General features: G+C 43.0%; 1 long non-coding RNA gene across 1 annotated transcript; it reads left to right on the top strand.

The window, feature by feature from the left end:
• Positions 1-22500: 22500 nt before the first annotated feature.
• LOC123446283 lies at positions 22501-24115 on the top strand. The gene is made up of 3 exons (XR_006631293.1): positions 22501-22561; positions 23080-23110; positions 23932-24115. It is a non-coding gene; the product is annotated as an uncharacterized LOC123446283 (long non-coding RNA).
• The last annotated feature ends 3054 nt before the right edge of the window (positions 24116-27169 follow it).

The raw sequence follows: 27169 nt of genomic DNA on the forward strand, positions 1-27169 counted from the left end.
AATTAATTTTGAAAATAGAAAATAGTTTTAAATTATTTATTCAATTTCAAACACTTTTCATTTTATAGTTTTGTCAAATTCTCAAATATGCAAAAAGAATTTTAATAAACATAGTTTTCAATTGAAAATAACAAAATAGTTAATAGTTTGGATAGTCAAAATAATTAATGATGAAAATGGAAAGTAGTTTTGAAATAATTATTCAATTTCAAACACTTTACATTTTGATAGTTTTGTAAAATTCTCAAATATGCAAAAAGAATTTTAATAAACATAGTTTTTAATTGAAAATAACAAAATAGTTAATAGTTTGTATAGTCAAAATAATTAATGTTGAAAATAGAAAGTAGTTTTGAATTATTTATTCAATTTCAAACACTTTTCATTTTCATAGTTTTGTCAAATTCTCAAATATGCAAAAAGAATTTTAGTAAACATAGTTTTTAATTGAAAATAACAAAATAGTTAATAGTTTGGATAGTCAAAATAATTAATGATGAAAATACAAAAAAATTGAAACTATATGAGAATTTATAGAGAAAATTAAACCTAAATTCAAAGTGACTTCAATTTGAATTCACGTTGAATTTTCTCCATAATTTCAAATATAGTTTCAATTTTTAAATTTAGAGTCTGTTTAGGCCCATAAGCCTGCTTTAGAGAGGAGCTCAATGGAGATGCTGCGACGGGGCTTATAAACTAGTGTCAGTGCCCCTCGCTGGGCGAGGTGGGACTAAACTTATCGTGCAGCTAGCGGAGGGGCTTTAGTCCCGGTGGAGCCACGACCCGGGACTAAAGCCCCTCGCCTGCCGCCTTCCGGGGTCTTTAACCATGGGTCGTGGCTAGACCCGGGACTAAAGGGTGTCCTTAGTCCCGGCTCGAGCCCCAACCCGGGACTAAAGGCCCGTGCTTCCCGGCTTTTGGTCTGCCGAAAAAGGGTCTTTAGTCCCTGGTCGTGGCTCAACCCGGGACTAAAGGGTGTCTTTAGTCCCGGTTCGAGCCGCGAACTGGGACTAAAGGTCCTACTGTATAACCGGGAGTTGGAAATTTCCAACCCAAATCGTCATTTCTATTCTTCCTCGGACTCTCTTCTACCCGGCGCGACACGAACCCGCGCAACGCCGCTAGGCTGCCCGCCGTCCTCCTCGCCGCCGCCTGCCGTCCTCCTCGCCGCCGCCCTGCTATCCTTCTCCGCCTCGCTCTCGCCGTCGTCGACACCCTCCCCTCCCACTCCGGCCGGTAAGCCCCCCGCCCCTCCTCCCCAACACGTAAATTAGACGAGCCGCCGACGCCCGCCGGCGGGGACGCCACCGCCGCCGTCCCCGATGAGGAGGAGAAGTAGAAGAAGAAAAAGGAGAAGAAAAGAAGAAAAAGGAGAAGAAAAGAAAAAAAGGAGAAGAAAAGAATAAAAAGGAGAAGAAAAGAAGAAAAAGGAGAAGAAAAGAAGAAAATATTTTTTTTTGTCATTTATTTCCTATTGTTATTAGGTTTGTGCTAGATTATTAGGGTTAGTAATATTTAGAATTAGGTTAGGGTTACAAGAAGAAGAAAGATGAACAAAAATAAGAAAATAAGATTAGGAAAAAGGAAAATAAGAAGAGGAGGAGAAGAAAAGAAGAAAAAGGAGAATAAGAAGAGGAGGACAGGAGAAGAAGAGGAAAAATAGAAGAAGAGGACAAGTAGAAGAAGAGAAGTTGAAGAAAAATAGGAGAAGAAGAAGAGGAGAAGAAAATAGGAAAGAAGAAGAAGAAGAAGAAGAAGAAGAAGACATTTCTACGTATATAGATGCTTAATTAGTGTTTTTTAGATTATTGCTTAATTTTGCTATTGTATATGCTTAAGTGTTACTTGTAGAATATTTGGTTCATTTTTTGAGAAAATTAATAGAACTTGTTTATTTTTTTAGTTCATTTTACGATGCCTATCCCACATCCTTGTCGTCGACTCGGCGGAGGACACCTGCTTGATCAGAGGGGCCACGTCCGGGACTGGGCTCCGCCCGGCTGGTATTGGGAGGTGCTACCTTCCGGGGCCGTAGGTTGGTGAGGAGCCAGCCCGTTGTTGACCCGATCCTTGTTTGGTGGCGGTCGCGTGGGCCAGTGACGGTGCCGAGGCTTCCGGACACCGCGGAGGTGGTACGTCACCGTGTCAGCGAGGAGGATGAGCACGTCCGTTGCTACATGGTTGCGTTGGAGGCCAGGTTCGAGCATACCTGACAGGTTCTTCAGGGATCTCACTGGAGCTATGATCCTGTGATGTTTCCTTCTCTTTGGGTGTCCACCGCCCGCGACGATACCCGTCGGGCGCTATGGTTCTAGCTGTATCAGTGATGCTATATGTATGATAGTATTCGAGGAGTATTAGTGATAATATTCGACGATGTACGGACACAAGAGATGATGTAGTTTTGCTTATAATAGAATGCATGCTAATTTGAATACTACTTTATTTTACGATTTGGTTTTTCTTATTGAATTCTCAAATTGTAAAAGTACTCCTACTTTGAATACTATGCAGAAATCTAGGAGTCCCGGGTGGAGCCACGACCCGGGACTAAAGTTGTTTTGGAACGGAGTTCCTGATAGAATAATTATTTTTTGGTACAAAGTTCAACAAAGTCCTTTGACACTAGACAATGTGACATATAGAAGGGTAGATGAGATCAGGAAAAATAGGATCATTTTCTACACATCTAGAATGTCGCCATTTTGTTAAATCCTTAAAGGTTAAGAGAATCCGTTAGACATATTTTAGAGTTTAGGTTCTAGCTAAGACCCGGGACTAAAGGTCCTCCTATATAAAACGACACTTCGAAGTTTCCAACCCCTCTTATATAGTTTGTTAGTTTATTAGTTAATCAAATGTCCGTTTTTTGCAGAACTATGGATCCACATATCAGGAACCTAGAAGAGGAAGAACTTCTCGAAGATATAAACAAAGACGGCCCCGACGTTGAACCAGCTGAATCTCCGTCGTCATATCTAAACCCCTCCAGATATGGAATGGAGGTCGACCGACACGAAGATGAAGCCGATGGGGCAGGAGATAGGTCCAATGACAGAGAAGGTGATAGCTCCACTGATGGAGAAGCCGGTGGAGAAGCCGGTGGAGAAATAATAAAGTCCGACGAGGTATACATTTGAAGTTCGACAATCACTTGTAATATGTGAAAAATATTGGAGATAGCTCTATATTGTATACATATACATTCATTTGACTAATGTTTCTCCCTCTTAGGCCTCCACATCGAGCAAATCTACGAAACGAGGCCCGACTAGAATGTTGCATGCACGGACGCATTACACCTTTGAAGTGATATTGCCTACGGGCGAACCCAAGCTTCCTAAGAATGCTGCTGACACATTCAAGAAGCAATGCGGAGTTCTCGTTAGGGATCACGTCCCGATCAGCGTCCGGGAGTGGAACAAGCCCAAAGGGGCAGCCGATAGTGACTATGTCGCCGAAAGGTACAAAGATAATCTTTGGAATGATCTCATGTCACATTTCAATCTGCTAGAATGTGAGAATGAAGACGCCGCAAAAAAACTGAGGGCCAAAGTCAAGCAGTGGACTCTAAAGAAGATGGCCGAACTGTTTCGTAGCTCGAAGAAGAAGCTATGGAAAATCTATATGAAGACAAAGAAAGTGCCAGTATTCGAGGTGTACCTAGCCAAGCAGGCGAATCACTGGAAGGCATTTCAAGAGTACAAGGAGTCAGAAGATGCCAAGGCATTATCAGAAAAGAACAAGAAAAATGCCGACAGGAAGAAATATCACCACACGCTGGGGCCAGGGGGCTATGAGACTGCCATCCCAAAGTGGGATAAGAAAGAGCAAGATCTGCTAGCTAAAGGCATCATACCTGAACCACTCCGTGATGAGTGGGAATTGAGAGCAAGAAATTGGTTCATTGCGCATGGTGGTTCGTACGACGAAGAAACAGGGGACCTCATCTGCAGTGACGTCTTAGGATACCCAGGGAGAATTGGAAAAAGATAGTGAAATAAATTAAGGAGGGAAAAGACAGTTCACTGCAGATAGAGAGAAAGATTTGCTCACAGTGGTCCTCGGCAATGACGAACATGGAGGACGAACGCGAGGCTTCGGTCCTTCTTACCCGTGGTGGCTTGGGTTTGCCAGAGACCAAGACACTTACAGAATCCGAGCGAGAGAAAAGAAGCGACAGCAGGATGAGGAGAATGACAAGTTCAACGAGTTGCTTGCCAGGATTAACGAGCAACAGAAGCAGATTGATGAGCTTAGAGGAGTAGCGCGCCAGGAAGATCCTGCACTCGATATTACCGGCGCCCCATCTAAGCAGAAAAGCAGCGTGGCTGAATCTAAGGCCCCGCCCGACGATGCACGAAGAATGATAGAGGGCGGTCCCGGCTACCCCGTGGATGGAATCAAGGAGTCAACATCATGTGAACTCCATCAGAAATTCAAGAACATATCCATGAAGGTGGCCGTCAGACAAGCTTTACCTTCTGGCCCTGATGCACGCTGGCATGGCCGTGAGATTCCAGCTGGCTTTGCTAAAGTCGGGGTGGATGAAATCATGGCGGGGTTTCATGATATGGAACTTGACATAGCTGGACCCGAAGATGAGAGGACACTCGGAGAAGTACTGGGTGGAGTCATCCTATGGGACAAGAACTACATCAAGCTTCCAGGCTCGGCCCCAAGGACAACACCGCCTCCGAATCGTCGCAGGTCACCTAGACCTCCATCACCTCCAAGCCCTCCACATGACGATGGCCAGCAGAACACGAGTCCATCTCGATCACCACCGCCGGACTTGGGTCGTCCGTCTCCGCCGCCGCCCGCTCCGGATACTAAGCGGAAGCGTTCCAGCAAGAACGCTCCGTCGATGATTTCTAAGCGACGGAGCTCCCCAAAGCGCAAACTGTCGCCCCTCCCAAAGGTACCTCATGCTAATCTTCCTATCAGACCTTATGATCGTACCGCCGAGGAAAACGCCAGGATAGCAAAGGAACATCATGATGCGCAGATGAAAAAGAAGGAACCCGAGCCCCGTCCGGAATACACCGAGAAGCAAATAGCGTTTGCAAAATACTTCACGAACCTTCCATCACAGTATGACTTACACCATAAGCCTGATGACTATACATGCACATTTCAGAAGGAAGGGAAAAAGAGCAGATCACATGGAAGTGCAAGTGGGAGCAAATCAAGTTCAACTACAAGCAAAAAAAGATCAGACGTTCCTCAGCTTGGACAACAGGCCAAACAGTCGATCCCACCCCTCAGGGTGTTACCCGAGAATGTTCCCCCTCTGGTGCAGGGGCAAGATTTGGAATTAGCAAAGAAGTGGGCGGATGAATGGGGTATCTCGGTTGAAGACATTCTGGCTTCCCAAGACGACAGGTTACCCAAGGCTGTGGTAGCCCCTAAGCCACAGTTTGTCATGGGAGCGCCTTTGGTCAGCAAAGATGATCTCCCAACAAATATGCGTTACTTGCATACATGGTACTTAAGTGAATCAAAGAATGGGAGAACGATGATCGTGGTGAGTGTCCCACGGGAGTACTACGGCCGCCCCGAAGAAATCCATATCGACTTTGATGAAATCTTCCAGATGTACAATGCCGACGCCCTCGACAAATCGTTTATGAGTTGCTATTGTTTGTAAGTTTTTCAATTCGTTATCTACATATAACTTGTTTAGTTATTTCAATTCATTGTCTACATATAACTTGTAATCTATTATGCAGAATGAAGATTCTGGAATGTAAAAGTAGGAACATCCTAAATATTGGGTTTATTGACCCAGATAAAATACATATAGCGACGCTAACTGATAAACCCAAGGAGACGGAGGAAAACCTTCTAAGGTTTCTAACAGATCAAAATTTCTGTGACCACATATTGTTTCCATACAACTTCAGGTGAGGGTCTTTACTCTATTGTGTCCATTCACTTATAAGTGTAATTGATAAGTTACTGATATATATATATATATATATATATATATATATATATATATATATATATATATATATATATATATATATATATATACACATACATACATACATGTGCAGCTTCCATTGGATTCTGTTGGACATTCAAATTGATAAGGGAAGAGTTGATGCCTTCGACCCATTATCGAGACCCTTGGAACAGTTCCAAAGCCTGCAGGTCATGCTCCAAGGGTAATTTCAATCATTCTTGCGCTCTATCGGTCTCTTTCGATGATTTTCTGATATATCAAGTAATGAAAAACTTAGCAAATCATTTTCCTTGTCGGCCAGGGTTTGGAACCGGTTCAAGTGCGTGACCCCCGGTATCGAGCCTGAGAAGCTGACCTTTAGAGCGGCTCAGGTTAGTAGTAGTATGATATACTTCTATTTTCAATACATTTATGATGCTAGATTATTATTTTGATTATATATATTCTATTCTTGTAAAGTGCGACCAACAGCCACGGGGGACGCATCTATGCGGATACTATGTTTGCGAGACCATTCGCACGTTAACCTCTGAGCACAAGGATCACATATACGACGTAAGCAATGAACATTCACACCTCTATTTTTACCCGTCATTCTTTGTTATCATGATTGATATTCATATTCATCTCCTCTTCTTATATAGTACACGGCCATGAGGGAGAGTCCCTACCAGAGCAACGCGCGATTGCTGTTGCAGAGGAGCTTGCGACCTTTCTGAGGACGGAAGCTATAGATGACAAAGGACGATTTAGTGTAGCTAGGGGCCATTACTGATGTTGGTCCATGTAATCGAATAGACGGGCTCTAGTCCCGATAATTCAGATCTCCATATAATTGTATATATATGCTCGCTTGTAAGATAAGTTAATCTTATATATATATATATATGCATACAACAACAACAACCAAGCCTTTCAGTCCCAAACAAGTTGGGGTAGGCTAGAGTTGAAACCCATAAGATCTCGAAACCAAGTCATGGCTCTGGAACGTGGATAGCTAACTTCCACGCACCCTGTCCATGGCTAAGTCTTTGTCGATATTCCAAACCTTCAGGTCTCGATCATATATATATATGCATAAACATGTATATTTAGAATTATATGAAAACTAATTCCCGAACACCAAACGAGGCATCACGTTAATCTCCCGAACACCTAGACCCTAAAACCCTAAAATATACAAAATCTGCAGAAACTCTTTAGTCCCGGTCCGTGTTAAGACCCGGGAATAAAGGGCCTGCCCCTAAGGGCGCTCCGAGGCGCCCACGTGGAGCACCTTTGGTCCTGGCTTGGAACAAGGCCGAGACTAAAGGTTAGGCCTTTAGTCCCGGTTGGTGAACCGGGACTAAAGCCTCTTACGGGCCGGGGCTATAGGCCCTGTCCCCACTAGTGATCATAAACAAAAAGAAACTGAACCTGCACAAACGAATCCACAAGCCTGGTAATCTATACCTCTATATCTATACCTACTAATAAAACAAATAATGCTTTTGTCGTCCGTCATGTAATTTACCCCAGTTTTGTAAGTCGGTCGTTACATTTGAGTCAAGAGGTAGCTGTCCCTCACTTAAACACAAGTCCCTGCCACCACAACTGGTTTGCTACTTGCTCTTCCGCCCGTGGAACGCAGGTTCGAATCCTCATTTCTCCCCCAGTGCGGCTGTTTCTTTTCTATATTTACTTTGTTTTTTATTTTGTCTTTATTTAGATATACTTTAAATATTTAAATTATAAAGATCTTCTATATCTAAACTTATATTAATCCCGCATGAAAGAAATACCAAACTTGAATAGAAAAGTTCTCCATTATATACAAAAAATGTACAATACATATTGATAATTAATACATATTTTTTCTTTCTTTTTAAATTTTTTTATCATGCGTTTATTTTATTTTAATGTGCATAGAAAATGTTTTTGATGTATATAAAAATGTATACAAAAGTGTATAATGTGTATGAAACAAAGTAGACGTAAAAGGTATAAGTTTAGAAAAATGTTAACTGTGTATTCAGAGAATGCCAAACGTGTATATCAAAAATGTTCTTGATGTATACAAAAAATATAGAATGTGTATTAAAAAGTTAGACATCAAAACTAAATATATTTTGAAAAATGTTCACCATGAAGTAGAAAAATATTAAACGCATCTCTGGAAAATGTTTCTAAATGTATTTAAAAATGCACAATGTTACTGATACAAGCTTTACGTAAACCAATGGCTTAACTTTAATTTCATGTTGTTTTAAACAAATATAATGATTTTTAAGACCTAACAAACTTGCCCGTGGGTCACAAAGTAGATCATTTGGTATGCATGTTCTTACAAATTTATTGTTTTTGATGAAGTTGCCTAATATGTTTAGAATCAAACGACGCTATCAACAACCGAGAGAAGAGTTAAGTTGGCATGCATCTTTCTGTATCTCGTCGGAGCCGCTCGTCAACGCAGTCGCTCGTCGCAAATCTTGCTCGCCTTCCTTGGTAGCAAATTTCGTTGTCGGCATAGCAAATAGAAACAACGATTGCAACAAAAAGTGTTGTCATCCTCGCCGACGGTTGTAGCTCACCGTTGCAGGTTGCCGCATTTTGCGTCAAAATGAATGAATATAGAAAAAATTTATTGTCGGACATATTAAAATTCTACTACGGTTACAGCAAAAACGTCATTGACATTGTTGCGGGGTCGCACCTCAGTCTTGAACATATGTAGCAAAAATTAAAAGGGTTATAGCAAAGAGTGACATCACTTGTAGCAAAAATGTGACCTTGATTGTGCAATGTAGTAAAACATGACGGTGATGGAAGTTGTACACGATGCCGTTTGTAGCAAATTCTAACACTGGTTGAAGCATGTAGCAAAAAATGTGACGTGAATTTTTCCTCGGACGAGCGTTGCTCGATCCTCGCTATACTGCAATCACTATGCTCACTGTCTCATGGCCGGTCGCAGCCTTCCCAAACATCGGTGGCAGTCATTCGTGAATCATGCGTCGCTATGAACCTTGGCTTATTTTAGAAAGAAAGAGAGATGTATTTTGAGAAAGTAGATGTGTGAAGAAGGATGACTCAAAGCAGATAATGTAGGTTGCAACGGACGTGGGACCATCAAAACACGTGGTTTCTGAGCGAGGGACTCACACAATTGAATGATGCGCGATGGATCGGCTGAGCGTTCTGTCGGCCTGTCGTAGAGAAACGTTTCCCATTATTATTTTTCCCATTGCAACGCACGGGCATTTTTACTAGTAATAATAAAGAGGCTATTGCTTCCGCCGGAAAACCCACCGCGGCATTTTTATAAAAAAAAGCCCCTGTAATTTTTGTTATTCAACCCACTCACCATCATTTATCTGCAACGCAAAAGGAAAAAATGATTCGCTGCAAAAATTATACCCGTACGCATCGCCTCCTCCCGTCGACCCTGGGCCACCCTGGCGTGTGCCCAGGCCGCCACCACACCACTCGCCGCGGTGGCCGACCTCAACCGCCACCGCTGCCGATCTCAACCCACCCGCCTCCGCGGCCTTACCTCTCCCCGCTCACTGCCCCCATTGCGGCGCTCGAGCGCATCGCGTCGACCCTGGTCCACCCTGGCGTGTGCCCAAGCCGCTGCCACACCACTCGCCGCCGCGGCCAACCTCAACCACCACTGTTGTCGATCTGAACCCACCCGCCTCCGCGGCCGTACCTCTGTCCGCTTGCTGCCCCCGTTTCGGCGCTCGAGCACAGCTTCTGGATCAAATCAACGCGACAGCTAGAGTGACTGGGGATGATGCATTTGCTCGATGCAGAACGGCGGCGGCGCGACGGAGCGAAGTACTTGCAGGTGGAGGTTGGCCTCCATGGCTCACACGGGGAACTCCAAGGTTATGGCGCGGCAACGACAACTCTTTATGGCCAGATAGAGGCGCCTAACCCTTGCTCCCCTCATCGTATCCCCTCCTCCGGCAAGAACTCATCATCTGGTGAGATCCCCTCCCCATGCCTCCAACCGTGTGCCAAGCACCGGCAAGAAATTTTGTTTTGTGGGGATTTGTTTGTTGATGAATGTATTGAATGTAAGATTGTATTGTTGTAGAGACAGAGAATGAAACACCACCTTCAGTTTGTCATCTCATCCCACATTCTCTATCCCATGAGTGAAATAAGATAACAGTCCATTGATCAATTCACGTAGCCTCTTTGTTTTGCTTTGCTTGTCTCGTTCAATTTCTCATCATGGTGGAATTAACAATGGATGGGTTGATTTCTCAACAAAATAGGATAGGACTGACTACATTAGTTAGTTAGCTTATTGTTTTAATAAATCAGAATGATTATAAAAAGATTAAAAGCGCGTGGTATTTTTTTCTCCCGTTGCAACGTACGGGCCCTTTTGCTAGTCATACCTAATTTTAATTATTTCAGATCGTAAAAACACATCTTTGAATCACCTGTTTTCCTATTACATCCAGCCAATTTGTTGCACTTGCACGCTCACCTATCTTTATTGTGAAATCTTTTCTCATGAGCTTGATCTATCTCAAAAAAAACTAAAGGTTTAATCTCCAAAAAAGAGGTGAACATGCACCAACCCACAAGATCCATCTCAAAATAAAAATTGCACTTGGTACGTGACAGTCATTCTCAAACATAAATAAAAAAAATGTACATGATAATCGAAACTGAACGTGCAAACACCCCTCCCACCTGAAAAAACACACCCATCTAAAAAAACTGAACATGACTTTCTCAAAAAAAAAAAAAAACTGAACGTGACAATCAATCTCAATATTTCCGCAAAAAAAAAGACAATCAATCTCAATAAAAAAACCATTACATGCACACGCCCCCTCGCACCCTCTCATCCCAGGAGATCCATCTGAAAAAAACTGTACGTGACAATCCATCTAAAAAAACAGAGCGTGCACAAACTAACCCATGAGAATCATCTCATATACTTATAAAAAGAAACTGAACCTGCAAAAACGAATCCACGAGCCTGGTAATCATGCCTAATTTTTTATTTTTCCAGATTGTAAAAACACATCCCGTTCTTCCTACTACACATTTTTTTTGAATCACTTGTTTTCTTACTACAGCCAGCAAATTCGTTGCACTTGCACGTTCACCTATCTTTATTGTGAAATATTTTCTTATCATGAGCTTTTTTTCTGAGGTCATCAGGTCTTTACTTAGCTTAATCATTGCCTAGATCAGATCATGTAGTACCACTGAGCATCATGGGGTCGTGGTCGACTGGATGATGGCTTACATATATTGGTTCTGCGGGCCCTATTGCTACAGACACATGCATGGCTACATGAGTTTGTAGTATGATGACACAGTTTTAATCAAGTTTTCCTTTATGAATTTCTAGTGAATTAATATGTACAACTATCAAGCTAGATGTTCTTTTATTGTATGCACTATGTATAGGTTATCTTCCTGCTCATATCTTCCTACTTAATGACTGGCATAGCTGCAATACTTTTTTAAGATGATACTCCCTCTGTAAACTAATATAAAAGCGTTTAGATTATTAAAATAGTGTTTTTAGTGCTTTTATATTAGTTTACGGAGGGGTACTATCTTTCATGTATCCATAATATTCAATATATGTTATTCAATAAGAATTTAGGACATAATATATTGAAGTAGCAAGGATACCCATTTTACCTACATCAAGACTGGCCTCACCCAGCATCGACGTTGTAACAGTAGGTCGACGCTGCGCCCGGATGCTGCTACAACTACATGTAGCTGCAAACCATGGCTCTTTCACCCGTCAATTAACCTACCGTGGTTTCACAAAAGTTTATCTGAGAATACAGGCTGTTTTTTTATGGGTATTAGGCAGAAGCATTGCAAGAAATTAATTTAAGCGAGGACACATGCACATAGGAAGACGATGAACACCTTATTCCACGCTCCAAATCTAGGGCGTTCTCCTTTTTCCTCTCCTTTTCAACATAAAGAGATATTATTTTTAACTGCATGTAGACGATCTGGGTAGTCCGAACAACCGGCATGCCATCCATACAACACACCACAAGAGTATCATCCTGATTTCCTAAGCCCGCCATGCAAATTGGCTAACAAACCTCATGTTCAATTCTGAACTAGAGAGGGACTTACGTATCATGTTGCTAGAGCGTACGTTATGAGTTTAGCTGGAAACGATGAATCCTCTTTCATACACTCCACCCATAAAGAAATATAAGAACGTTTAGATCACTATTCCTTATAGAGGGAGTAATTTTCTATTTGTACAGCACACATTACACATATTAACTAGCAGGTGCAAACAAAAAATCAGAAAGAAATGAGCGAGGGAAATATCTTGTGGTACAGATAAAACACTTCAAATCTATATTTCACATCTTGTGTCCTTATTGTAGGATTAAAATATGGAGTGCAAATGAATAACCAAAATTTGGTTAATATTTATTTTTTGGACAGGGTTGACCTTTTACTATAGTTATGTCATAAAAATTATGAAGAAAAAATAATGGTGTTCGAGAATTTATGTAATCTCAATTCATATAAGAACTTCAATACAAAAATATTTTTGACAACCAATAGACTTTGCCTGCGCATTTGCGCGGGCCACTTTGCTAGTTTTATTATAAAAATAACATGCCGAGATTTAATTTTAGGGCGTTCAAATTGCTTGTTTGATATGTGTTGTGTAAAAATAGAAACTTTGGATATAGTGTTTTATTTTTACTATTTTATTAGAATGTCAAAAAAATCTTTTTTGTATAGTACTATTATGCAAATTGTTTATTACGTCCTAGTTTTCAGAATTTTCTGATTTACAGCAGTATATGTTTCATCTACGTCTTTACAGACTAGCGTGTTTTTCACACATTATTGTTATAGTTTTGTTGTCTACTTATGTTTGAATTCTTGTTGTGCCCCATTTACTTGGAATACATAGAATCGTGATAGCTTACAGTAGGTAATATTTAATTATAATTATATAATAATGTTATGGCAATACATGGTGGGATTTTATGTTATATGTACTAACCTTTCTAATGAAAGTTCCATTAAGTTTTATCTGGATGAAGTGTTTGAGGATCGAGGAGGTATCGATATGAGAAGAATAATGAGAGACAAGAGTTTAAGCTTGGGGATGCCCAAGGCACCCCAAGTAAATTTTCAAGGAGACGGAGACGTCTAAGCTTGGGAATGCCCGGAAGACATTCCATCTTTCTTCCTCGACAATTTTCTGTATGTCTCGGTTTTTGTTTTGCTGACATGATATGCGTAAATTATTCGAGCATCATGTGTCTTTTATTTTTATTTTATAAATGCACCATGATGGTATGGTATAGTCCTTGTTTGATTTATAGAATGCTCTTTGCACTTCACTTATACCTTTTGAGTATGGCTTTATAGAATGCTTTGAGTGATTCACTTATATCTTTTGAAGTTTGGATGGTCGCCTCTCTATATTGTGAACACCGTTATTTGTAGAATGCTATTTTGCTTCACTTATATTTATTAGAGCATGTCCATGTAGTTTTTAGAAATAAATTAAACTATCATGCTTCACTTCTACTCCTCCGTCCCAAAATAAGTGACTCAACTTTTGTCGGGACCCTGATCCTAAGCCATAGGAATCCAGCCGGTAACACATCGCATCCCTTTGCGGTCTCACGCACGGTTAACCCCACGGCTGCAGCCTTACCTTAGCCGGGACCGTTTGCGCCTTTTGACTCACGTATGCAATTGTGTCGCTAGTATTCCAATGACAAAGAACCCGGATCGACATGTCTAGTCATAAACAAAGTGGCAGTACCGCACAACGACATGCATACATGACCGAGCAAAGCAGGTGTTGGTCAACAACGAATGTAGATGAGTCGTAGCAAGCTACAAGGACTCCATTACATCGCGTGACATTTCCCCAAAGGGGACACACACAGCAGCTAAGAAAGACACATGCCGGTCAACCAATGTGTCCGGAGCAGTAGCGAGCTACCATGGCTCGTTGGATCACAAAGGGGCATTTCCCTGTAAGGAGTGCTACTAAAGTTTACGGCTAGGTAATCGAACCCCACACATATCAAGTAAGACACACGTACGCATGGCATACCGATATGTATAGATACAACGATGGCATCACAACATAACCATAAACATACAAGCTTATTTAAGAGGCTAGGAAGAGCCACCCACATAATATTACACAGTAAGGGTCTCACGACCCATAATAGCAACCATTCAGATACAAGCCAACGGAAGTGTTTAAAACTGTCTCAGTACAGACAGGGGAAACTAGAAGGCACATGGTGTGACTATACTACAAACCCAACCTAGGACCAGATCGTAGCTGGGACACCAGCTACTCGTCGTCGTCGATGTCTATGAAGAACCCTCCATTAGGGTCATTAGCAACCTCTGCAACATTTATTAAGCAAACATGAGTACGGAGGTACTCAGCAAGACTTTAGGATAACTATCTACTCATGCAATGTATCAATAAGGTATTGTGCGGTTTCATGCGGAAAGCCAGCATTTGACTCGTGGCTAGAGAACTTGCATTTTTAAATAATTTTTACAACTTGATTTCTCGCACACGAGTCCACTAACACCACAACAATACTCCATCGTGGAATCATTCCGTCTCCATACGGAAATGCCGTCCACGACACTCACGCTTATCTTGACAATTTTAAGAGTAGCCATTGAAGTTATCTATGAACAACATATGTCTCCAAGTAGTCCATATCCGCGGACGCGGCTATTCGAATAGATCATAACCCTGCATGGGTGTACTTCGTCACACACGCTCTCGCCACTTATCGCCATGTGCACGTCATGCACCTCGGCAACCTTCAAGCGGAAGCCCAGCGAGGGAGTCGGCCAAGACCGTTAACCACATTAGTACCTAGTCAGGTGTATCGCCAATCTGAGGGTAACCCGCACGGAAGTCCGGCTGAGGTTTCCGCCACGGCCCCAAACGATGTGCGCAGGGTTCCCAAGCCCACCATCCGGGTGCCACTTGGTACACCGTGCCACTGCCTACCGCATCACAGCCCACCTCTCAGGTCAGCACCATGCACGACCTCCAGCATGAGTATAAACACCAGAAACTACTTGCAACTCCTGGACCGAGTACTAAGCGATTAATAAGTCGAGAGGGTCAATTAAGTATCCCAACGTGTGGTAGTATCTAGTCTTGGATTACATACACGGAACTCAGTTCCTAAGGACGGTTCCAATGAAACAACCCGCCATGTACTCCTACACAGCCTTTCACCGGTACCTTTACTAAATCAGGTTCAACACACAAACTTTGCTTACCGAACACATTCTCACAATTCTGTTCATCTCCCAGATGACAAACCATACACAACTCTAAGCATAGCATGCATAGCAGGATAAGGCACATCATGGCTCAAGCAACTACCAGGTATGCTAGGTTGCAAGGTTCAGCTATTTACTGTGACAAGGATAGGTCATGCAAAGGAAGTGGGTTCAACTAACGTGGCAAAAGCATTTGAAGCATTTGATCCTAATGCAATAAGTAAGTGCAGGAGCAGGAACATGGGATTTATCGGGATGATCAAAATGTTTGCTTGCCTTGTTGCTCAGAGGAGGGACAATATCCGTCAGACGGATATTCGGTGGAATCCGGGGGAGCTGAGCCTACCGAAAGAAATGACAACAATCAATAACAATCATGTGCAACAGGATGATGCATGAGCATGGCATGAGGATGCAAGGTGATATACTATTATAGCTAACATGTATTAGGTTTGAAGTTGATTTGAATCAAATTCGAATATCACTTCAAACGAGGTATTCTCGGATACCATTTTAATTGATTCGACCGGATGCTCAGATCAACTTGCTTTTATCATGCATGGAATGACATGTTGGGTTGCTGGTTTGTGATTTGGACACTGTCTGATCATATCATTTGTAGTGAAATTTAATTATTTTCCAAATTCCATCTCCAAAGTATTTATAAGAATTAACTTATTCATTAATCTATATGTTTGGGTTCAGTAACATTTTCAAACATGTTTGAAAATGACATATTCAGATTCCTTGAAATTTTCTGATACTTTTTCATATATAAATTATTTTTATTGGACTTCCAGATTATTTTCTATGTTTTGTAGAAGGTTTAGGCATTTTCTGGAATTATTTAAAATCCAGAAATGCATTTACTACATCAGCCATACGTCAGCATGACCTCAGCAGGTCAAAGGCGCCAGCCCAGGTCAAACCTGGCGGCTGGGCCCCACATGTAAGTGACTCTGGGTTACTGACTTTGTTTCAGATTTAAAACTTACTAATTAAACGCATGGGGCCTCATGTCAGTGCCTCATTAGGCTAGTTAGACAGGGAGGTTAGCGCTAATGACGGCCACGTCATCCTGCCGGAGAGATGCCGACGACGACCACATCCGACGGCAGCATCTCGCCGGAATCGGCAAACGGCGACGGTTGGACGCGGGAGACCACCAGGAGGTAGCTCGCGTTGGGCTGCATCCATTCCCGTGGGTTTGAGGGCGAGGGGTTCGCCGGAGACGACAGGAGCAGCGACGGAGCGGCGGCCCGTGCTCGGCAAGATGGGGTCGAGGCCAGGGATGCGAGGGGGGAAGAATTGGGGGTGGCTACGGGTTCCTGTGAGCTCCCTGAGCACGCTGATGTGCTCAGCAGCGACGCTCGGGGGGGGGGGGGCGCTAGCCACGGTGGCGCCATGGCCGGCGGCAGGAGCTCGGGCTCCATGGCGGGAGGAGGCTAGAGGAACGGGGGCTCGACCGAAAGAGGGGGGAAGAAGAAGAGCTCACGGCGGATCCAGGGAGATAGGCGGCTGGCTCGAGGACGACCTGTGGCCGGCGGATCGACGTCGACTTCCGGCGGCCTTCGGTGGTCTTGACGTGGGGAGACAGACGTGAGAGAAAGATCCGGGGAAGGAATGAGGAGGAGAGGATTGGGACTGCTCTCCCGAGCCTATCCTAGCCACCAGGTCGGCGGGGAGGCCAGGCAGGCAGGAGGTGTGGCGCCCCTGGCCATGCGCCGTGGCGAGCTTCTCCTCTGCCTTCTCGCAGGAGGAAGAAGACGCCTGAGCCCCTGGTGGGTTGGGCCAGGCGACAGATAGAGGTATGCTATTCTTTCTCTTATTCTTTTCTGTTTTGTTTTTTTTTGATTTGCTAACTAATTGATTTGCTATTTATTTCACCTCCAAAATAGTTTGTAAAAACTATTTTGAACACACCATAATATTTGTTGGAATATATCCAACCATTCCTAATGTTTTCAACATTTCTGAAAACTTAAAGTTTTGAATTCAAATTTTAAACTTGAAACCAGTAGCTTTTTGCATTTATTTAAAATGCCAAAAGTGTTATGAACATGGTTTTCTTCATTGCTTATTTGCTTCCATGATTTATCAGAAAATTTGAACTTTTCTTAAGCCCATTTTGGGTTCATTGATTTTAACTAGTTTGAAATTTCCTTAAATTTGAGAGGTGGCTAGGGTTTTTGAGTTTTCCTTCACCACTTACTTTGTTCTTGTTGAAAATTTCCTAGATGCAATGCAAAGAAGATATGAGCATAGTGCTAACTTGATTAAGGTGTCAGGGATGTGACAACTCACCCCCACTCAAAAGAATCTCGTCCCGAGATTTAGAAGTCGTCGGGAATAACGCAGGATACTCAAGTCGGAGACAATCCTCTCTTTCCCAAGTTGCCTCTTTTTCAGAATGATTTGACCATTGAACTTTAAGAAACTTGAGGTTTCGACGTCGAGTGGTACGCTCAGCTTGATCAAGAATACACACGGGGTATTCTCGGTATGAACACTACAAGAAATATGCTCATACATGATGTTTTTAAGACGTCGTTGATGAATTCGTCATAAATCTATGATGATTTCATCCGAGATTGTCGTAAACCGTTTGAGGGGATCAAATCTACATATAAATTACGACGACGTGAGTCAAAAACGTCGTAACCACATAAAATGAGATCGTCATAACTTTTACGACGATTATAAAAATGTCGTAACACTCAGAACCCTTCCCACGAATCGATGACATGGCATCCATCCATCCATCCATCCATCTCTCCATCCCACATCCATCTATCCATCCACCCGCGACCACCTATCCAAACCCTAACCTCACATCGCATTCCTCCTCCCGAAGGTGCCAGACCCTCCCCTCGATCCCCATCTCCCTCCCTCAGATCTCGATCCGCCGCCGCCCCCACCCCACCATCGCAACCACGGCATGGCCAGGATGCCCTGCAGCGACCTGAGGAGGAGGCCTCTGGAGGAGAAGCGGGAGGAGCACGAGCGTCCTCGCGCGCCCGTCCCGTGCATATGGCTGAGGGCTTCGGGCACAGCGCTCCAGCTCTGCCCAACTTCTTCCTCCCCCCCGCATCACCGCCTCCACCCAACAGAACACCACCGGCACCGGCATCGACATGTCCAACGACGAGAGCCGTCGCCCTCTCGTCAACAGGTGCGTCTCCTCCTACCCCATCTCCTCTACAGCTTACGGGTCCCCGAGCACGGTTGCTGATCGAGGGGCCATGTTGCGTGCGTGCGTACATTCTAAATGTACAGGAGCAAGCAGAGGGGCTTCCTAGAGCTGGACCTGGTGCTCGGGACCTGGGTGGAGCATCAGAGATCATATCTACCCCTGGTGTATTGCTAATTTTGATGGAATCATGGGAATTTATGGATTAGGATCTTGGGGTGCACGTTGTTTAGTGCCAGAATATTCCCAGGTGCCATGATTTTAATGAGATTTTGGCTTCATGCTTTGGAGTGCTAGCTAGATCTAATATTAAAAATACGGAGAAACTTAATTAATATATTTGGTGTCTATCATGCTTACATAGCCGACAGTATAACATCAATCAGACAGTTCACACCTGATGTTTTGGTACCGGCGATGCTTTTCTTGGACTAATATGAATCAGATCATGTAATGGAATACCCTGTCTTTAGTTTATGGATGTCACAAATTAATTATGAACAAGTCCTTGTCTCCTAGGAAAAGAGCTGTCAGCATTGCGGCTTGTGATCTCCTCCTGCTTTTTTGTCCTAGTGTATGTATTGCTTTCATGGAGTCATGGAAATGGATGGATTAGCATCTGGAGTGTACGTTGTTAAGTGGCAGAATATTCCAATGTGCCATTATTTTAATGAGCTCTTGGCTTCATTATTCGGAGTACCAGCAAGATCCCATGTTAAAAATCATGACATGACCTCAGTCCAGAGAAACTTAATAGCCGGTGCCTTTCATGGATATATAGGCATACAGCAGACAGTATAATATCAATCAGACTGTTCACACCAGTAGTTTCGGTATTGCAGATGCTTTTCTTGGATTATGCTGCAAACACAAAATGTTTGCTACTACTTCAAAGCATCATTTTGGACCGGGTGTGGCGGTTAGCTGGTCGTGGGACTAGCTAGCCCACCTCCCCCTTCACCCGATGTGATCTGTTCCAGATTCGACGGCGAATATTTTGTGCTGCGCGGCGGCTGGTGGGCTCGAGGGTGTGGCGGTTGTCGACGGGCAGGAGTGCTGCGTGGTGAGCGGCGCCCGACATCGAGGTTGGCGGCGCTACAGATTCAGGGGGATGGGGTGGGGGGAGCAGGCGGCGGCGCTGTGGTGGGTTGCGGTCACTTGTGTGCCTCCCTTTGCCAGCAGCAGCATGGCTGTCGCTAAGCACTCGTGGAGGTGAGCAGCCCCCATCCTAATCCTTTCAACTTCAGTTATTTTTCACTTCGTTTTGCTTCGCCTTATTCTTCCCAGATTGTTAAATTGGTGTTCAGTTTTTGTGGAGGCTGCAGACCGAACAGATCACTAGAGTGTACGTCCTGACATAAGAAGTAATCTGATTCTTGTTGTTTTCTATCTCCAAGTAGTTTGGCGTATGTCCTTTTAGACTAGGAATTTTCTATCTGCCGTCTGTTTCAGTCCATCAGTCCATGCTGAGATGGAGTAGCGCTTGTGTAAAAAATTTGTGCTCTGTGATTGGAAGCATCAAATGCTACGTAATGGCTAAGATTTTGTCGGGTAGAAGGTCCACCCAGGCCCCGAGCAGTAAAATTTTGTGTTGTGTGATTGAAAGCATCAGAGGGGCTTACGGAAGCAGAGTTGTTCCTCTGTAGTGCCATCTGATTTTGTGTATAGTACTACTTACCTGTGTTCCACCCAATCATTCTCAAAGGCACATGCATAAAGTAGTACTGACTGAGCTGCATTTTGTGTTGTAGCCAAACACTTGCTCTCTATTCCGAATACTCTAAAAAACTCTATTAAATTAAAACCATGGTATTGTGTACCTGTCAACTAAATTACTGTAGTTTTTAATGTTGTAGTTCTATACACTCGGGCACATAATTGATCTTTTGTCTGTTTCAGTTCCAAGTCAGATGGTAAACTTGTCTCCCTTGATGAGTATAGTTCAAGGATGAAGTCGGGGCAGAAGGACATCTTCTACCTTACAGGAAGCAGCAAGGAATAACTAGAGAAATCTCCATTCCTTGAGCAGCTAACAAAGAAAAACTACGAGGTATTTTCATTTGAGTTAGGTTCAGTAGTACTAAATGTTCTACTTCGCATGATCACTCGGCCATATATAATTTGAGACCATAATTTCTGGATTCTCTGTAATTTGTAATAAAGCAACAATTTCTGGATTCGCACTAATTTGAGACCATCTTGAATATCTCCGTTATGAATCTTTGTACTAAGTAGATAACTGTTGCGTTGGCCGTCTCTCACTGTGATACTGGTAGACATAACTTACATTCTACTGACATTTCACACTCGTGATTCTGAGAATGTCGCTGCAAAAACCCAAACAACACTTGCTCTGAATATGGTCAACACATCTGAGAAGACAATACCCAACAGCAATAAATCATACTAGCAGTTATCCTGTACAGTACCTACATGTGGTCCAATTGTTTTGTAAATCATACTCTTATTATTTTCTACCTTGCAACCATTTGAATTTTAACGCATCCAGAATAGAGTATTTGAATTCTGTCACTGTAATCTGCAAACCTCTTACTGTTTTTTGCTCTTGTTTATAGGGTTCCACCAATGCAGGTGGGGATACCATAACCTTTCAGTGGTCGAGGATGTCGTGGAGAACTACCGGAGCGCGCAGATACCGCCTCGACGTGATCTGGAACGACGACGACCATATGGACGAAAGGAAGGACTTCACGCTCAGCTCGGTGAACTACCCGCGCCCCAAGCTGCTGGTGTTCCTCGACAAGATCCACAAACGCGGGATGAAGTACATTGTCGCGGCTAGGCATGTTCATCAACAAAGTCCGGCGCGAGCGCCCGCCCGAGATGCTGGAACAAGTCAGGGGGTGAGCGAGCGATTTGCTGCCACCGAGGCGCGTTCGTAGCAGATTTTCCTGCTGCTGCTGGTGTCCTCTGACTGCTGCTGAGCTGCCTGTGCAGGCTTACGAAGTGGGTGCCGCCGCCGGTTAAGATGACAAGAAGCTACGTTGAGGAGAACATCAACAGGTCTCGGAAGAGGATGGATGCCACTGCCTTGGACATGCTGCAGTTCCATTGGTATGTTTATGTGGCTTTCTGGTTTGGTGTCATATAATGTATTTGTACCATTTCATTAACATTTCATCTTCACCGTCGGTTCGAACGGAAGCCTATGATCATTTGGGAAATGGATCCCTGTTGATAGTCAGTAGTGAATCTCCTGTCAAATATTTCGACAATAAGTTCATCCTGATCTATCATCTGGAATGCTTGTTAATATGCTAGAGGGCCGAGTGCTCAGTAAGAACTTTGGTCCTGGTTCCATGATTTTAGAGATGGATGTCGTAGATGTATTCATAGCCCGTGCGATGTGTGTATTCTGCTTTCTTTTCCCTGTCGCTCTTTAGCTGGTCCATCAAACCTCTAGGTATGTTCCTTCTAGGAATGTGTGGTAGACTGGGACATCTTGTTTACTTGTTTTCCTTTTTGAATAAAATCTGGAATGCTCATTCCCTCGTCCATCTATACTTAGCTTAGCTTAGCTTAAAAGAAGCAACCATAGAGATAGATATCTGTCTTAGATAAAAGTCCTAGGCCTAGTAATACATTAAAGAGGGAACTTCCGTGGTCTATTTTAGATAAAAGAGGACATATAATTTTCTCTGTATAATGGCATGGTGCTGATTTAGCGTTGATATGACCTTACAACAGTATTACATTGTAGTGTTTTCTGCATGGTTTCATATCACTAGTTTCATGTTGCCTTCAATCTGCTACTGTTTTCCGATAAGTATGATCTGAACTGAGTTAAGTTTCTTGCTATGATCTGAACTGAGCTATTCTTTTACTTGCTGCTAGCAGATTCGTGATGGAACCGTCCGGTTCAGGAGCAGCAGAACCGGGCGAGGACGGCCGCGACCAAGAACCGGCCCATGAGCGCTCCTACGCCCCCTCCAATGGAGCCGGACCCACGGTGGCGGAGACGAGGGAGGCTCCCAACTCGTCTGGACTGGAGTGCGTTCCTGAGCGTTTCTTGTTTTCCTCTTGCGCAGTTCAACTCGTTGCGCGCGGGAGAGGCGATGCATAGGAAGGAACGGGTATGATCTTACTGCTCGCTCGCTCTCTTGTGATTTGTTGCCAAATCTTTCTGGTGTGATAGCATGCTTTGCACTTGATAGGAGGTGTTTCTTGATTTGTCTATTTGGTGTGATAGCATGCTTTGCACTTTTGCTGCGAGTGAAAAATGTGGGGATCATGTCTTGGCAGTGCTTGCTGTCATATTTTGGCAAGAAAGAAATCTTGATGCCAAAATGTATCAGTTTCCATTGTAGATGAATGTCGTTACAGTAGTTTCCAATCTGGATGGCACTTGGCACTCACTACTAGCTCACATTTGGCTTAACTTAAAGCAATAGGTTCGCCTCTCATTTGAGGTTAGTAAAGTAGCAGAGATACTTCTAATCTACTTGTTAGACATTGCAATGGGATCTGCAGTAGTTCTGTTTGTTTATGATTATTCTGCTTTGTTCAACACATGATTTACACATTGAAAAAACTGGTTACTCCTGTAGCATTTGAACTCAGATTTCCATACACTATTGTTTGTGCATTTGAGGAACTTGGCTCCAGAGTGTGTCATCACCGAGGTACTGTTAGATAGAGCATCTGTTAGTGGTCTTTCACTTGCGTGTCAGATAGTGTATAAATTAATTGCTGTTTTGAGTTGGCGGTCAAACCAGCACTTTGTTATCATACTAAATCGCATGGGTTTTATTGTATCATCTGGGTAGTCACAAGCGAGGACTAGTTGTTCAGACTTAGGGGGGTATGTTCTTCTGATTTGTGATGCTGATGGGACTTCTACCCGTAGCATTTGTCGGTTTAGTTGGACTGAATTAGTGATACATAGCATTGGCAACATATATTACTAAAAAATAATTATTATAAATACATGTGGAAAAATGTGCGTACAAGACTAGCTAATTGTGTCTGCTTACTGTCTGGACGCATACTTTGGTACGACGTACGTGTACTCCAGAGTACCTTAACCAGTGAAAGTACCTTATTATATCATGTCCAATAATAACTACTATAGTATTTGATGCTGCCTTCTTTTTTGAGTTATTCAAGTATACGTCATTCAACTACATTTTTTGCCTACATACCGGTATATCTTACTTTAGATTAATCATTTCAGCTTCACACAATCAATTAAGGCCAAAAGGGGTCAATTTTAGGACTCATCATAATTCAGCTGTCATTTTTTTGTATTGTTATTGTTCAGTCCATCTTTATAGGTTACATCAGGGGTAGTTGGTTTAATTGGCTAGACTCAAACTTCTCTCATTTGAGTTTAGAAACATTTGTCACTTCAAGGTTTCCGCCATGGATTGCTTGTTTTTGTGACTTGTTTCTATTCTTGATCTGTATCTTGTAGCTCTTACAAATATGGTTGTTTCTTCTACAGGACCTCCAGGCCTAAGAAAGTTGAAGTGCGAAGCCTTGAAGCCAATTGTGTGAAGCTCTACTTATCCAAGAATGCATATTATATATTGTAATAATAGACATATCTGTTTTGTAATAGATTGGAAAAATTGTAATATACTACCTTCGTGTTAATTTGATGAATTTCACATGTCCTTTCTGCTCTATTTGAAATATTCATATCGTATGCGATTTGAGAATGTGTGAAATGAAAACCTGACCAGAACTTCTTGACATATGGGACAAATTATGAGAAGAACATGACAAGTGGGACCTACACACAAAACTGAAATTCAAAAGCCCAAAACTGAAACTGGACCAAATGTATTTGGGCACTAAAAGGCCAGGGCCCAAATTATAATGATACAAAAAAATTTGAAAAAAAAATACTAAAGTGGCTGTAAATATGGTAAGGCCCAAAAAGAAGCCCAATAAGAAAAAGCCCCCAAAAATAAAACCAGCCCATGTGATCAATTGAAATGGGTTGGGCTGATTTCAACTATGATGTTTTGATTTCGTCGTAACTTTGCCACGTAGGACTGCCACGTAGGACTAGGTTATATTGTCAACGATGATTTAGGATCGTCGTAAAGGTTACGACGATCCAGGAATCGACGTAGAAGTTACGACGATTTCGATCAAAACGTCGGTGCTGTTCATTTGTGACGCTCCGTTTTCGACGCTTGGTTTTTCGTCGTGAGATCATCGTAAACTAAAAACCGTGACGATGTAGCGACAAAAATATAGCGTCGTGTATTAACATATTCCTTGTAGTGGAAAGGTTATCTTGGAGATCAAGCATTTCGTGGTACATTTCACGGATAGGATCCGAAAATCAACGCTTGAGTTGCGAGACGTGGAAGACATCATGAACCTTGGAAAGATGCGGAGGAAGTTCCAGCTGGTAGGCAACTTCTCCTCGTTTGGAAAGAATGCGAAAAGGACCAATGTAACGAGGAGCCAACTTTCCCTTGATACCGAATCGATGGGTACCCTTCAAAGGTGTACCCCGAAGGTAAGCCTTCTCGTCCACTTCAAAGGTCACAGCCTTATGATGACGATCATATTGGCTCTTTTGACGAGACTGGGCTGTTTTCAACTTTTCATGTATAATACGAACCTGCTCTTCTGCATCGTGGATCATATCCGGGCCAAAGAGTTGCCTCTCTCCGGTTTCTGAGCAATTAAGAGGTGTTCGACATCTTCGTCCATAGAGAACTTCAAAAGGAGCTTTGCCCAAGCTTGATTGATAACTATTGTTATAAGCGAATTCGGCGAATGTGAGGCACTTCTCCCAATTCATACCGAATGATATAACACAAGCTCAGAGCATATCTTCTAGGATTTGATTCACTCTTTCTACTTGACCACTTGATTGAGGATGGAAAGCAGTGCTAAAAGATAAGTGAGTCCCCATGCCATTCTGAAAACTTTCCCAGAAGCGAGAAGTAAAGATACTTCCACGGTCCGAGTTAATCTCCAGGGGAACACCATGAAGAGACACTATTCGAGAGATATATAACTCCGCTAGGTGGCTAGCTGTTATACTCTCACGAACGGGAAGAAAATGAGCCACTTTGGAGAGTCGGTCAATGACCACAAAGATAGCATTATTTCCTTTCTTGGTCTTGGGAAATCCGGTAATGAAATCTATACTAACTTTATCCCATTTCCATTCAGGAATAGCTAAAGGTTGAAGGGTGCCAGCAGGCCATTGATGTTCTGCCTTAACTCGACGACAAACGTCGCAGTTAGCAATGAACTCGGCAATTTCTCTCTTCATCCTAGTCCACCAGAACCTCTGGCGTAGGTCCTGATACATCTTAGTACTACCGGGATGAATGGTGAGAAGAGAATCATGAGCCTCTTTAAGGATCAATTGCCGCAGACGTTTGCTCTTAGGAACCACTAAACGGTTCTGAAAGAACACAACACCTTTCTCATTGATGGAGAAATCCCTAGCGTTACCGCTAGCAATATTCTCCTTGATCCGGGATATACCCTTATCATAAGCCTGCACGGCTATGATTTGATCCCTAAGAGTAGGCTTCGCCACCAGGGTAGAAAGGAATCCTTGTGGAACAATATGAAGATTCAACTTCCGAAAGTCCTCATAGAGATGTGGTTGACCTTGTTGTAGCATCAAATTGTTACAATAAGATTTACGACTTAGTGCATCAGCCATAACATTGGCCTTCCCCGGGGTGTAAGTTATCCCTAAGTCGTAATTCGAGATCAACTCAACCCACCGTCTTTGCCTGAGATTCAAATCCGGCTGGGTGAAGATATATTTGAGACTTTGGTGATCAGTGAATATTTCACAACGATTACCCAGAAGGTAATGTCGCCAGGTTTTTAGTGCATGGACCACAGCTGCAAGCTCAAGGTCATGTGTGGGATAATTATCCTCATGTGGACGCAACTGTCGAGATGCGTATGCGATCACATGATGATCTTGCATGAGAATACAACCTAATCCTTGTCGCGAGGCGTCGCAATAGATAACAAAGTTCTTAGAAAAATCTGGTGGTAGCAACACAGGTGCGGAAGTCAGGCGTGTTTTCAGTTCTTGAAAACTATGCTCACACTGTGGTGTCCACTTGAACTTTTTATCCTTCTTGACGAGTTCAGTTAGAGGCTTTGCAACCTTGGAGAAATTCTCGACAAAGCGGCGACAATAGCTCGCTAGACCAAGAAAACTCCTAACTTGCTTAACCGATTCAGGTTGAGTCCAATCAAGGACAGCTTGAACTCTCTCGGGATTGACAGCAATACCCTTACCAGAGATTACCTGACCTAGATAGGTCACTTCTGGTAACCAAAATTCACATTTTGAAAACTTGGCATAAAGGCGATGCTCTCGAAGTTTCATCAATACCAGCCTTAGATGTTCGGCATGTTCTTGTTCGTTCTTCGAGTAGATGAGAATATCATCGAGGTATACCACGACGAATTTATCCAAATACTCCATGAAGATTGAATTCATCAGACGAGAGAAGGCTGCTGGGGCATTGGTTAAACCGAAGGCCATGACGGTGTACTCGTATTGGCCATAACGAGTAACAAAGGCCGTTTTTGGAATGTCCCCGTTCTTGATCTTGATTTGATGGTATGCCAACCTCATATCCATTTTGGAGAAGACTGAGGATCCAGCGAGCTAATCGTACAGATCGTTGATCCTGGGGAGCGGATACTTGTTCTTTATGGTGACCAGATTAACT

This window comes from Hordeum vulgare, chromosome 4H, assembly GCF_904849725.1.
Source record: "Hordeum vulgare subsp. vulgare chromosome 4H, MorexV3_pseudomolecules_assembly, whole genome shotgun sequence".
In the NCBI taxonomy this organism is placed as follows: Eukaryota; Viridiplantae; Streptophyta; class Magnoliopsida; order Poales; family Poaceae; genus Hordeum; species Hordeum vulgare.